Source organism: Oncorhynchus masou, chromosome 7, assembly GCF_036934945.1.
Source record: "Oncorhynchus masou masou isolate Uvic2021 chromosome 7, UVic_Omas_1.1, whole genome shotgun sequence".
In the NCBI taxonomy this organism is placed as follows: domain Eukaryota; kingdom Metazoa; phylum Chordata; class Actinopteri; order Salmoniformes; family Salmonidae; genus Oncorhynchus; species Oncorhynchus masou.
The window spans coordinates 6,562,190-6,576,739 of NC_088218.1; the positions used below are offsets into that span (position 1 = coordinate 6,562,190).

Below are 14,550 nucleotides of genomic sequence, written 5' to 3' on the forward strand. Positions count from 1 at the left end.
GGTCAGTTTACCAAATATGATTATATGGACTGGTGTGGTTCAGATTCTAGATCAGTGTAATACATATGATTATATGGACTGGTGTGGTTCTGAATCTAGATCAGTTTAATACATATGATTTTATGGACTGGTGTGGTTCTGATTCTAGATCAGTGTAATAAATATGATTATATGGACTGGTGTGGTTCTGATTATAGATCAGTGTAATAAATATGATTATATGGACTGGTGTGGTTCTGATTATAGATCAGTGTAATAAATCGGACTGGTGTGGTTCTGATTATAGATCAGTGTAATAATTATGATTATATTGAATGGTGTGGTTCTGATTATAGATCAGTGTAATAAATATGATTATATGGACTGGTGTGGTTCTGATTCTAGATCAGTGTAATAAATAGCACTGGTGTGGTTCTGATTCTAGATCAGTGTAATAAATACGATTATATGGCCTGGTGTGGTTCTGATTCTAGATCAGCATTCCTACTAGATCTAATGTGGGGTGTGTATCACGTTTCTTCAGTTGAATTCTGCCATTACATGCAGTGTGAATGTAGACCTTTGCTGCATCTCCTTTGTTCTAAGACCCCCTTTGCTATGAAGCCCCCAAATAAGATCTGGTGCAACCAATTACCTTCAGATGTCACATAATTAGTTAAATAAAGTCGACCTGTGCGCAATCTAAGTGTCACATGATCTGTCACATGATCTCAGTATATATACATCTGTTCTGAAAGGCCCCAGAGTCTGCAACACCACTAATCAAGTGGCACCACCAAGCAAGCGGCACAATGAAGACCAAGGAGCTCTCCATACAGGTCAGGGACAAAGTTGTGGGGAAGTATAGATCAGGGTTGGGTTATAAAAAAATATCCGAAACTTTGAACATGGGCACCATTAAATCCATTATTAAAGAATGGAAATGATATGGCACCACAACAAACCTGCCAAGAGAGGGCCGCCCACCAAAACTCATGGACCAGGCAAGGAGGCAACAAAGAGACCAAAGATAACCCTGAAGGAGTTGCAAAGCTCCATAGCAGAGATTGGAGTATCTGTCCATTGGACCCCGTTAAGCCAAACACTCCACAGAGCTGGGCTTTAGGGAAGAGTGGCCAGAAAAAAAAACATTGCTTAAAGAAAAAAATTAGCAAACACATTTCTCGGGGTCTCCCACATGCCTTTTGGAGAACACCAAGCACAGTAGTGGCAGCATCATGCTGTGGGGTGTTTTTCAGCGGCAGGGGCTGGGAAACTGGTCAGAATTGAAGGAATGAGGGATGGTGCTAAATACAGGGAAATTCTTGATGGAAACCTGTTTCAGTTTTCCAGAGATTTGAGACTGGGATGGAGGTTCACCTTCCAGCAGGACAATGAACCTGAGCATACTGCTCAAGCAACACTTGAGTAATTTAAATGTCTTGGAATGGCCTAGTCAAAGTCCAGACCTCAATCCAATTGAGAATCTGTAGTATAACTTAAAGATTGCTGTACACCAGCGGAACCCACCCAACTTGAAGGAGCTGGAGCAGTTTAGCCCTGAAGAATGTGCAAAAATCCCAGTGGCCAAGCTTATAGAGACATTCCCCAAGAGACTTACAGCTATAAAATGCTGCAAACCCGCAAAAAAATCTATTTTAATTCCAGGTTGTAAGGAAACAAAACAGAAAAAAGACCAAGTAGGGTGAATACTTCCACAAGCCACTGTATCACCATATCCCCATTCAAAGGCACTTAAACGTCTTTAACCCTCAGACTGGCTCACATACAATATCAATGTCTCAATTGTCTTAAAACAAATCCTTTAACCTGTCTCCTCACCTTCATCTACACTGATTGAAGTGGATTTAACAGGTAACATCAATAAAGGATCATAGCTTTCACCTGGATTCACCTGGTCAGTCTATGTCATGGAAAGAGCAGGTGTTCTTAATGTTTTGAATACTCAGTGTATATAATGACTTGGTGAGGGCACTAGAAGAGCCTGCAGCACCCGACCTCTTTGGTCTTGGCCATAGGGGAGTTTGGAGTGTGACTGTTTGGGGTTGTGGGCAGGTGTCTTTTATACTGATAACAAGTTCAAACAGGTGCCATTAATACAGGTAACGAGTGGAGGACAGAGGAGCCTCTTAAAGAAGAAGTTACAGGTCTGTGAGAGCCAGAAATCTTGCTTGTTTGTAGGTGACCAAATATTTACTTTCCACCATAATTTGCAAATAAACTAATTAAAAACCCTACAATGTGATTTTCTGGATTTCTTTTCTCATTTTGTCTGTCATAGTTGAAGTGTACCTATGATGAAAATTACAGGCCTCTCTCATCTTTTTAAGTGGGAGAACTTGCACAATTGGTGGCTGACTAAATACTTTTTTGCACCACTGTACATACCTCGGCCTAAACATCAGCACCACAAGTAACTTCCACAAAGCTGTGAATGATCTGAGAGACAAGCCAAGAAGGTCCTTCTATGCCATCAAAAGGAACATATAATTTGACATCCCAATGAGGATCTGGCAAAAAACAAGTGAATCAGTTATAGAACCTCACCAACCAAGAATTGACTAAATGGGACCAACACCAAATTGTGACTCTGCATGCAGAATTGTGGAATAATATCCTCTGTGTACAACACAAAACACCAAATAATGCAGAGCAGAATTAGGACGATACCCGTTAATTATTCAATTCTACAACCACCTAAAAGGAAGCGATTCCAAAACCTTCCATCACCTACAGAGAGATGAACCTGGAGAAGAGTCCCTTAGGCGAGCTGGTCCCGGGGCTCTGTTCACGAACACATACAGACCCCGCAGAGCCCCAGGACAGCAGCACAATTAGACCCAACCAAATCATTGGAAAGAATGAACAAAAAAACAGAGCAAACTAGAATGCTATTTGGCCCTAAACAGAGAGTACACAGTGGCAGAATACCTGACCCCTGTGACTGATCCAAACTTAAGGAAAGCTTTGACTTTGTACAGACTCAGTGAGCATAGCCTTGCTATTGAGAAAGGCCGCCGTAGGCAGACATGGCTCTCAAGAGAAAACAGGCCATGTGCACACTGCCCACAAAATGAGGTGGAAACTGAGCTGCACTTCCTAACCTCCTGCCCAATGTATGAGTGTATTAGAGACACATATTTCCCTCGGATTACGCAGACCAACAAAGAATTTGAAAACAAATCCAATTTTGATAAACTCCCTTTATCTACTGGGTGAAATTCCACAGTGTGACATCACAGCAGCAGGATTTGTGACCTGTTGCCACAAGAAAAGGGCAACCAGTGAAGAACAAACACCATTGTAAATACAACCCATATTTATGCATATTTATTTTCCATTTTATACTTTAACTATTCTGACATCGTTACAACACTGTATATTGACATAATATGACATTTGTAATGTCTTTATTCTTTTGGAACTTCTGTGTAATGCTTACTGTTCTTTTCTGATTGTTCATTTCACTTTTGTTTATCATCAATTTCACTTGCTATGACAATGTTTCCCATGCCAATGAAGCCCTTTGAATTTAATTGAATTGAGAGAGAGAGAGAGAGAGAGAGAGAGAGATAGTCCTTTGCCATTTGTACATTGTTAAAACACTGTATATATATAATATGACATTTGTAATGTATTTATTGTTTTGAAACTTCTGTATGTGTGATGTTTACTGTTAATTTTTATTGTTTATTTCACTTTATATATTCACTTTATATATCATCTACCTTACTTGCTTTGGCTATGTTAACACATATTTTCGCATGCCAATAAAGCCCTTGAATTGAATTGAATTGAATTGAGAGAGAGAGAGAGAGAGAGAGAGAGAGAGAGGGTGAGAGAGGGTGAGAGCAGAGACAGAGAGAGCATCTGTCCATCTCTTGATCCTCCGTCCTAAGCCTCCTCTCTCTCTCTCTCTCTCTCTCTCTCTCTCTCTCTCTCGCTCTCTCTCTCTCTCTCTCCTCATACCCCTGGGTGCAGTTGGCGTGGCAGGGGTGACACTCGTTGTTGGCCTCGGCGTATTTGAAGATGAAGCTGTTGGTGCCTTGGAGGCCGTCGGGGCACTTTTCCACACAGTTGGGCCCATCTTTGGAGTGGAGACAGGTCACACATTGATCTGGACCCTGAGAGGTAGAGTGAGAGAGATGGAAGAGGAGGAGGAGGAGGAGAAGGAGAAGGAGAAGGAGAAGGAGAAGGAGAAGGAGAAGGGAGAAGGAGAAGAAGGAGGAGGAGGAGAAGGAGGAGGAGGAGGAGAAGGAGGAGAAGGAGGAGGAGTAAGTAAAGGAGATGGATAGAAGAGGAAGAGGAGGATGAGCAGGAGGAAGTAAAGGAGATGTATAGAAGATGAAGAGGAGGATGAGAAGGAGGAAGTAAAGGAGATGGATAGAAGATGACGAGGAAGATGAGAAGGAGGAAGTAAAGGAGATGGATAGAAGATGAAGAGGAGGATGAGAAGGAGGAAGTAAAGGAGATGAATAGAAGATGAAGAGGAAGATGAGAAGGAGTAAGTTAAGGAGATGGATAGAAGATGAAGAGGAGGATGAGAAGGATGAAGTAAAGGAGATGGATAGAAGATGAAGAGGAAGATGAGAAGGAGGAAGTAAAGGAGATGGATAGAAGATGAAGAGGAGGATGAGAAGGAGGAAGTAAAGGAGATGGTTAGAAGATGAAGAGGATGATGAGAAGGAGGAAGTAAAGGAGATGGATAGAAGATGAAGAGGAGGATGAGAAGGAGGAAGTAAAGGAGATGGTTAGAAGATGAAGAGGATGATGAGAAGGAGGAAGTAAAGGAGATGGATAGAAGATGAAGAGGAGGATGAGAAGGAGGAAGTAAAGTAGATGGATAGAAGATGAAGAGGAGGATGAGAATGTAAGTAAAGGAGATGGATAGAAGAGGAAGAGGAAGAGCCATTGACCACATATCAGCACGTCAACACAGTTCACACTTCTGAACAAGCATCCGGGATGGATTCAGACAGCAGATATAAACACATGGAGAGATGAAGGAAGAGAGACGATAGAGAGATGGGTCTGTGGATGCATGTGCTGCTGCTGTGGTTGAAACTTTTACTGTGGGCTTGGACACCTCATGTACGGTAAATGATGTGTATTTGGCTGGTTGATAGACAGCCTTTCACTTTCAGGTCTGACAAAACGACAGCTGTAATCCCTCCCCATCAATACACTATCTCCCTGCCGAGTTGTGTCAATGTATTGTGTCTCTCTGACTGTGTGTGTGTGTGTGTGTGTGTGTGTGTGTGTGTGTGTGTGTGTGTGTGTGTGTGTGTGTGTGTGTGTGTGTGTGTGTGTGTGTGTGTGTGTGTGTGTGTGTGTGTGTGTGTGTGTGTGTGTGTGTGTGTGTGTGTGTGTGTGTGTGTGTGTAAGTGTGTGTGTGTGTGTGTGTGTGTGTGTAAGTGTGTGTTTGTGTGTGCGTGTGCCTGTGCATTCATACATCTGATGATTGACACCTGTGTTATTTACTTCTGACTGGACTGCGGGAGACACTGCAAGACACGGTGAAACACTGCGTATCAGCGCACCGTCATAGAGACTATTGTCCTCCACTCCTCCCTGTCCTCCCCGGGGTTCTTTACACAAGTATCAAATTCCACCAATAGGGCTTTAACAGGGGCCTGTAAAAAGGGTCTCCATGACAGCTGGATATATCATGAGCCCTAAACCATGGAGAGTTATACACCACTGTCCCTACGCCACATATAAAACAAGACTAGAGTCCCCCGACATGGCAGGGGAGGTGATTTAAACCAACCTTGGGTTGTTATAGTTCCAGGCTGAGAGAGAGGGGGGGTTCAAGGGTTTTCAACCGGGTGGCATTTTAAAGGGAAATTCTAGCATTTAGAAGAGGGCAGGTGGGAATGGATGAGGGACTTCTGAGGGGTGCGTTCTCTGTGGAAGGTCAGAGGCTGTCAAAAACACCTATCCTTCTGGAATGGGTTTTACCTTCGTAGCTGACGTGGTACTTTATTTATCTGGAATGTGTTTTACCTTCGTAGCTGACGTGGTACTTTATTTATCTGGATTGTGTTTTACCTTCGTAGCTGACGTGGTACTTTATTTATCTGGATTGTGTTTTACCTTCGTAGCTGACGTGGTACTTTATTTATCTGGAATGTGTTTTACCTTCGTAGCTGACGTGGTACTTTATTTATCTGGAATGTGTTTTACCTTCGTAGCTGACGTGGTACTTTATTTATCTGGAATGTGTTTTACCTTCGTAGCTGACGTGGTACTTTATTTATCTGGAATGTGTTTTACCTTCGTAGCTGACGTGGTACTTTATTTATCTGGAATGTGTTTTACCTTCGTAGCTGACGTGGTACTTTATTTATCTGGAATGTGTTTTACCTTCGTAGCTGACGTGGTACTTTATTTATCTGGAATGTGTTTTACCTTCGTAGCTGACGTGGTACTTTATTTATCTGGAATGTGTTTTACCTTCGTAGCTGACGTGGTACTTTATTTATCTGGAATGTGTTTTACCTTCGTAGCTGACGTGGTACTTTATTTATCTGGAATGTGTTTTACCTTCGTAGCTGACGTGGTACTTTATTTATCTGGAATGTGTTTTACCTTCGTAGCTGACGTGGTACTTTATTTATCTGGAATGTGTTTTACCTTCGTAGCTGACGTGGTACTTTATTTATCTGGAATGTGTTTTACCTTCGTAGCTGACGTGGTACTTTATTTATCTGGAATGTGTTTTACCTTCGTAGCTGACGTGGTACTTTATTTATCTGGAATGTGTTTTACCTTCGTAGCTGACGTGGTACTTTATTTATCTGGAATGTGTTTTACCTTCGTAGCTGACATGGTACTTTATTTATCTGGAATGTGTTTTACCTTCGTAGCTGACGTGGTACTTTATTTATCTGGAATGTGTTTTACCTTCGTAGCTGACGTGGTACTTTATTTATTTGGAATGTGTGTTACCTTCGTAGCTGACGTGGTACTTTATTTATCTGGAATGTGTTTTACCTTCGTAGCTGACGTGGTACTTTATTTATCTGGAATGTGTTTTACCTTCGTTTTGTACTTTATTTATCTGGAATGTGTTTTACCTTCGTAGCTGACGTGGTACTTTATTTATCTGGAATGTGTTTTACCTTCGTAGCTGACGTGGTACTTTATTTATCTGGAATGTGTTTTACCTTCGTAGCTGACGTGGTACTTTATTTATCTGGAATGTGTTTTACCTTCGTAGCTGACGTGGTACTTTATTTATCTGGAATGTGTTTTACCTTCGTAGCTGACGTGGTACTTTATTTATCTGGAATGTGTTTTACCTTCGTAGCTGACGTGGTACTTTATTTATCTGGAATGTGTTTTACCTTCGTAGCTGACGTGGTACTTTATTTATCTGGAATGTGTTTTACCTTCGTAGCTGACGTGGTACTTTATTTATCTGGAATGTGTTTTACCTTCGTAGCTGACGTGGTACTTTATTTATCTGGAATGTGTTTTACCTTCGTAGCTGACGTGGTACTTTATTTATCTGGAATGTGTTTTACCTTCGTAGCTGACGTGGTACTTTATTTATCTGGAATGTGTTTTACCTTCGTAGCTGACGTGGTACTTTATTTATCTGGAATGTGTTTTACCTTCGTAGCTGACGTGGTACTTTATTTATCTCCATAAAACCACATTTGAGGCGTTCAGGAACATCTCCCTGATCAGTTCACATAACAGTTGGTTACGTTGTGTAGTCAGGAAAAACTCAGTGGCCTAACAGTACAGTAGACTCGAACTCCTGAAAGTCAAACTCTCCAGACAGGATGTGACATCAGCAGACCCAAAGGGCAGGTTAGTCATTTTAATTTCTGGATGCAGCTCTGCAGACTGGTCACGATCTAGCACAGCCACAAAGTCATAAAATCTGATTTTAAACCTAACCTTAACCTTAACCCTAACCTTACTGCAAACCCTAATGCCTAACCCTAACCTTACTGCTAACCCTAATGCATAACCCTAACCCTAATGCATAACCCTAATGCATAACCCTAACCTTAACCCTAACCATAACCTTACTTCTAAATTTAATGCCTAAACCTAACCTTAAATTAAGACCAAGAAGCTTTTCATACATTTTTTGTTTTCATACATTTTGCAGCTGGCATATCTAAGGGGAAATCGCTCAGTTCTGCCTCCAGGACAAGATTCATGACAATAAACGTCAACCTGCACCCAAAGAACAGGTTCAGGGCTCGGTGGAACACCGATGACAGTTGCCGTATATTGCCGTGGTGATCATTCTTCTTACCGTTCCAAGGCAGGTCGTGGTCTTGTCCTGAGATTTCTCACACTGGCTGTCACACTCCAGACATACTGAACCATTGGTAAACTCACGCACATCTCTAAAGGAGAGAGAGAGAGAGAGAGAGAGAGAGAGAGAGAGAGAGAGAGAGAGAGAGAGAGAGAGAGAGAGAGAGAGAGAGAGAGAGAGAGAGAGACAGAGAGAGAGAGAGAGAGAGAGAGAGAGAGAGAGAAAACTGGCTTAACAGAGTCATTAGGCCTGATATAGTAACAGGCTTAGCAGAGTCAATATGTCTGATATAGTAACAGGCTTAGCAGAGTCAATATGTCTGATATAGTAACAGGCTTAGCAGAGTCAATACGTCTGATATAGTAACAGGCTTAGCAGAGTCAATATGTCTGATATAGTAACAGGCTTAGCAGAGTCAATATGTCTGATATAGTAACAGGCTTAGCAGAGTCAATATGTCTGATATAGTAACAGGCTTAGCAGAGTCAATATGTCTGATATAGTAACAGGCTTAGCAGAGTCAATATGTCTGATATAGTAACAGGCTTAGCAGAGTCAATATGTCTGATATAGTAACAGGCTTAGCAGAGTCAATATGTCTGATATAGTAACAGGCTTAGCAGAGTCAATATGTCTGATATAGTAACAGGCTTAGCAGAGTCAATATGTCTGATATAGTAACAGGCTTAGCAGAGTCAATATGTCTGATATAGTAACAGGCTTAGCAGAGTCAATATGTCTGATATAGTAACAGGCTTAGCAGAGTCAATATGTCTGATATAGTAACAGGCTTAGCAGAGTCAATATGTCTGATATAGTAACAGGCTTAGCAGAGTCAATATGTCTGATATAGTAACAGGCTTAGCAGAGTCAATATGTCTGATATAGTAACAGGCTTAGCAGAGTCAATACGTCTGATATAGTAACAGGCTTAGCAGAGTCAATATGTCTGATATAGTAACAGGCTTAGCAGAGTCAATATGTCTGATATAGTAACAGGCTTAGCAGAGTCAATATGTCTGATATAGTAACAGGCTTAGCAGAGTCAATATGTCTGATATAGTAACAGGCTTAGCAGAGTCAATATGTCTGATATAGTAACAGGCTTAGCAGAGTCAATATGTCTGATATAGTAACAGGCTTAGCAGAGTCAATATGTCTGATATAGTAACAGGCTTAGCAGAGTCAATATGTCTGATATAGTAACAGGCTTAGCAGAGTCAATATGTCTGATATAGTAACAGGCTTAGCAGAGTCAATATGTCTGATATAGTAACAGGCTTAGCAGAGTCAATATGTCTGATATAGTAACAGGCTTAGCAGAGTCAATATGTCTGATATAGTAACAGGCTTAGCAGAGTCAATATGTCTGATATAGTAACAGGCTTAGCAGAGTCAATATGTCTGATATAGTAACAGGCTTAGCAGAGTCAATACGTCTGATATAGTAACAGGCTTAGCAGAGTCAATATGTCTGATATAGTAACAGGCTTAGCAGAGTCAATATGTCTGATATAGTAACAGGCTTAGCAGAGTCAATATGTCTGATATAGTAACAGGCTTAGCAGAGTCAATATGTCTGATATAGTAACAGGCTTAGCAGAGTCAATATGTCTGATATAGTAACAGGCTTAGCAGAGTCAATATGTCTGATATAGTAACAGGCTTAGCAGAGTCAATATGTCTGATATAGTAACAGGCTTAGCAGAGTCAATATGTCTGATATAGTAACAGGCTTAGCAGAGTCAATATGTCTGATATAGTAACAGGCTTAGCAGAGTCAATACGTCTGATATAGTAACAGGCTTAGCAGAGTCAATATGTCTGATATAGTAACAGGCTTAGCAGAGTCAATACGCCTGTTATAGTAACAGGCTTAGCAGAGTCAATATGTCTGATATAGTAACAGGCTTAGCAGAGTCAATACGTCTGATATAGTAACAGGCTTAGCAGAGTCAATACGCCTGATATAGTAACAGGCTTAGCAGAGTCAATATGTCTGATATAGTAACAGGCTTAGCAGAGTCAATACGTCTGATATAGTAACAGGCTTAGCAGAGTCAATATGTCTGATATAGTAACAGGCTTAACAGAGTCAATATGTCTGATATAGTAACAGGCTTAGCAGAGTCAATATGTCTGATATAGTAACAGGCTTAGCAGAGTCAATATGTCTGATATAGTAACAGGCTTAGCAGAGTCAATATGTCTGATATAGTAACAGGCTTAGCAGAGTCAATATGTCTGATATAGTAACAGGCTTAGCAGAGTCAATATGTCTGATATAGTAACAGGCTTAGCAGAGTCAATACGCCTGATATAGTAACAGGCTTAGCAGAGTCAATATGTCTGATATAGTAACAGGCTTAGCAGAGTCAATATGTCTGATATAGTAACAGGCTTAGCAGAGTCAATATGTCTGATATAGTAACAGGCTTAGCAGAGTCAATATGTCTGATATAGTAACAGGCTTAGCAGAGTCAATATGTCTGATATAGTAACAGGCTTAGCAGAGTCAATATGTCTGATATAGTAACAGGCTTAGCAGAGTCAATATGTCGGATATAGTAACAGGCTTAGCAGAGTCAATATGTCTGATATAGTAACAGGCTTAGCAGAGTCAATATGTCTGATATAGTAACAGGCTTAGCAGAGTCAATATGTCTGATATAGTAACAGGCTTAGCAGAGTCAATATGCCTGATATAGTAACAGGCTTAGCAGAGTCAATATGTCTGAAATAGTAACAGGCTTAGCAGAGTCAATATGTCTGATATAGTAACAGGCTTAGCAGAGTCAATATGTCTGATATAGTAACAGGCTTAGCAGAGTCAATACGTCTGTGTGTGTGTGTGTGTGTGTGTGTGTGTGTGTGTGTGTGTGTGTGTGTTTCTCTAATCATATGACTGAGACACACACCCACAAAACCGAAGGCCACAATGGGAAGAGGAGTGGAGAGGAGGAGAGAAGAAGGGATAGAAGCGGAGGAGGGGAGGGGAAGCAAAGAGGGGAGCAGGGGAGGAGAAGAAAGAAGAGGAGGAGGGGAAGAGAGGAGAGGAGGAGGGGAGGAGAGGGGAAGAGAGGAGAGGAGGAGGGGAAGGGATATCGACACCCCGCTGTTCGTGTCCACATCAGCACCACCATCAGATAATGCTTTGAAGGATGGTGTCGGTGAATATGGGGCTGGCTGTCGATAGTATACTTTTCAGATGTGAGAGATTGTTGATCCAACTGGGACCAAGACTCAGCAGAGTGGAGGGATACAGTACAGTACACAAACAGGTAGGCCCTACTTTCTCTCAGCAAGGAAATGCTGGGCCTATGGAAGCAGTTAGATGTGTTCAGGTCATGTTGTAACTGTCTTGCAGTCGGGAAATGGTTTATCATGGCTCTATAATGCTACTCAACTGCTCAATTCTAAATCGACCCTAGCCCACTCCTGTATATCTGAGAAGATTGGCTATATACTGTATAAACATTATGGGTAATGGCTTCACATTGCCTTCTGATTGGCTAGGTGGTGAAAACGTCCAATCTAATCTCCTCTAGAGATCTACAGCGGGGACTAGGGAGTAGTAGGCTAGAGGTTGATTTGGAATTCAGCATGCGTGATATTGTAGAGTCCTGTATATCATTAGAGGGGATGTGATGAGTTGGAGAAAGGGTCAGATATGATGAGGAATCAGAATACTGTATATTATTAGAGGGGATGTGATGAGTTGGAGAAAGGGTCAGATATGATGAGGAATCATGGCTGTGTCTCAGTCCCAAATAACACCCTATATAGTACACTACTTTGGACCAGATCCCTATGGGCCCTGGTCTAAAATAGTGCACGATATAGGGGATAGGGTGTCATTTGAGACACATAGAGTAAGTCTTTATTCTACGCCCTGTTCCAATCATCAGATCAAGCATCAGTCCAGATAAATTGCCAGTACATATAAAAATAGCATGTTCAATTGGACACAGAGCAGCGTGCCACCACACCAAAGGGCAGTGTGGCAGTAGACAACCCTTCTCTATACTCCATCCTCCCTCCACCTCCTTTCACCCTCCACCCTCCTCCCTCCTCCCTCCACCCTCCTCCTTCCTCCCACCCTCCTCCCTTCCCCTCCATCCTCCTCCCTCCACCCTCCTCCTTCCTCCCGCCCTCCTCCCTTCCCCTCCACCCTCCTCCCTCCACCCTCCTCCTTACTCCCCGCCCTCCTCCCTCTCCACCCTCCTCCCTCTCCACTCCTCCCTCCACCCTCTACCCTCCTCCCTCTCTCTGCCCTCCTCCCTCCACCCTCTCTCTGCCCTTCTTCCTCCACCCTCCTCTTTCCTCCCGCACTCCTCCCTCCTCCATCCAACCACCTCCCTTCCTCCCAGCTCCACCCTCCCCTCTCCACCCTCCTCTCCTCCAATTCTCTCTCCTCTTTTTTAAACTAAATGAGTTTTGTTTCTCAGGAAGCAGTGTGCAGAGGAATCCTTTTGAAAAGGCTGGGTGGTGGAAGAAGACTGTCTTTTGTTCAGAGAAAAATGGAGGAGTATCACGGAAGACAAAGGAAGCTTCCACGGCGGTTGTTCCCCGCTGAATTGAACGATCCTTTCCATTCATTCCGCTGGTTCCTTCTCGTTGGTTTTCCTTGTGCGTTGCAGTTGGTTGGGGCGTATACGCCAAACGCAAACCACTGTCTTCAGGGAGAAACGCTGATGGGGATTAGCAGCATTTTAGCAGGAATTTGGCAGGACTGAGGCTCTTTCAGGTCGAGTGGTGCCTGCACCAGAGGCGAACCTGACGCCACACGGCCAATTCACGAGAACAACTTTTTTAATTAAACACTTTCAAGGTTTTCTAATCCTCCTCCCTCCGTTCCCCCGCGGCCACCAGAGCACAGGATTTTTCCCTCTTTCTCCCTGTTCTTTTATTCGCTGGCCTTTCAGTGTGAGAATTAACTTGACTCTCATTTAGAAAGGCAAAGGCACAGAGATGGAGAGTTAAAGAGGCCTAGTTTTTAAAACCAGAAGCCAATCAGTTTGACTACAGTCGTGGCCAAAGGTTTTGAGAATGACACAAATATATATTTTCACAAAGTCTGCTGCCTCAGTTTGTATGATGGCAATTTGCATATACTTCAGAATGTTATGAAGAGTGATCAGATGAATTGCAATTAATTGCAAAGTCCCTCTTTGCCATGCAAATGAACTGAATCCCCCAAAAACATTTCCACTGCATTTCAGCCCTGCCACAAAAGGACCAGCTGACATCATGTCAGTGATTATCTCGTTAACACAGGTGTGAGTGTTGACAAGGACAAGGCTGGAGATCACTCTGTCATGCTGATTGAGTTTGACTAACAGCCTGTAAGCTTCAAAATGAGGGTGGTGCTTGGAAGCATTGTTCTTCCTCTGTCAACCATGGTTACCTGCAAGGAAATACGTGCCATCATCATTGCTTTGCACAAAAAGGGATTCACAGGCAAGGATATTGCTGCCAGTAAGATTGCACCTAAATCAACCATATATCGGATCATCAAGAACTTCAAGGAGAGCGGTTCAATTGTTGTGAAGAAGGCTTCAGGGCGCCCAAGAAAGTCCAGCATGCGCCGGGACCGTCTCCTAAAGATGATTCAGCTGTGGGATCAGGGCATCACCAGTACAGAGCTTGCTCAGGAATGGCAGCAGGCAGGTGTGAGTGCATCTGCACGCACATTGAGGTGAAGACTGTCAGGACCCGGTTACGAACCTGGGTCTCCAGAGTGAGAAACAGTCACTTAACCAACTGAGCCACGAATAGTCAGCAGAACCCAGAAGATGAGGCAGACACAGCAGTACTTAAGACGGTGTATTTAATAAAGTAAAAAGGAGAAGTCCTTCAATACAAAAATAGTAAATCCAAAAGATGGTAGGAATAGCACAAAAAAACCTTAAGAGATCCTCAAAAACAAAAACAGAACTCCACAAGAGCATCCACCGGAATCGACAAGAATACACAGAACACTAGGGCTGGGTGCTAACATACAAACACAGAGCACAGAACTGAGGGAAACTAAGGGTTTAAATACAATCAGGGGAAACGAGGCACAGGTGCAAATAATAATGGGGAACAAGGGAAAAAACATAAGGTCAAAAAGCACAATGGGGGCATCTAGTGACCAAAACCCGGAACAACCCTGGCCAAATCCTGACAAAGACTTTTGGAGGATGGCCTAGTGTCAAGAAGGGCAGCAAAGAAGCCACTTCTCTCCAGGAAAAACATCAGGGACAGACTGATATACTGCAAAAGGT

General features: G+C 42.6%; 1 pseudogene; it reads right to left on the reverse strand.

Moving 5' to 3' along the window:
* LOC135542931 (receptor tyrosine-protein kinase erbB-4-like) overlaps positions 1 to 14,550 on the reverse strand; it is a 255,714-nt pseudogene that overhangs the window by 81,311 nt on the left and 159,853 nt on the right.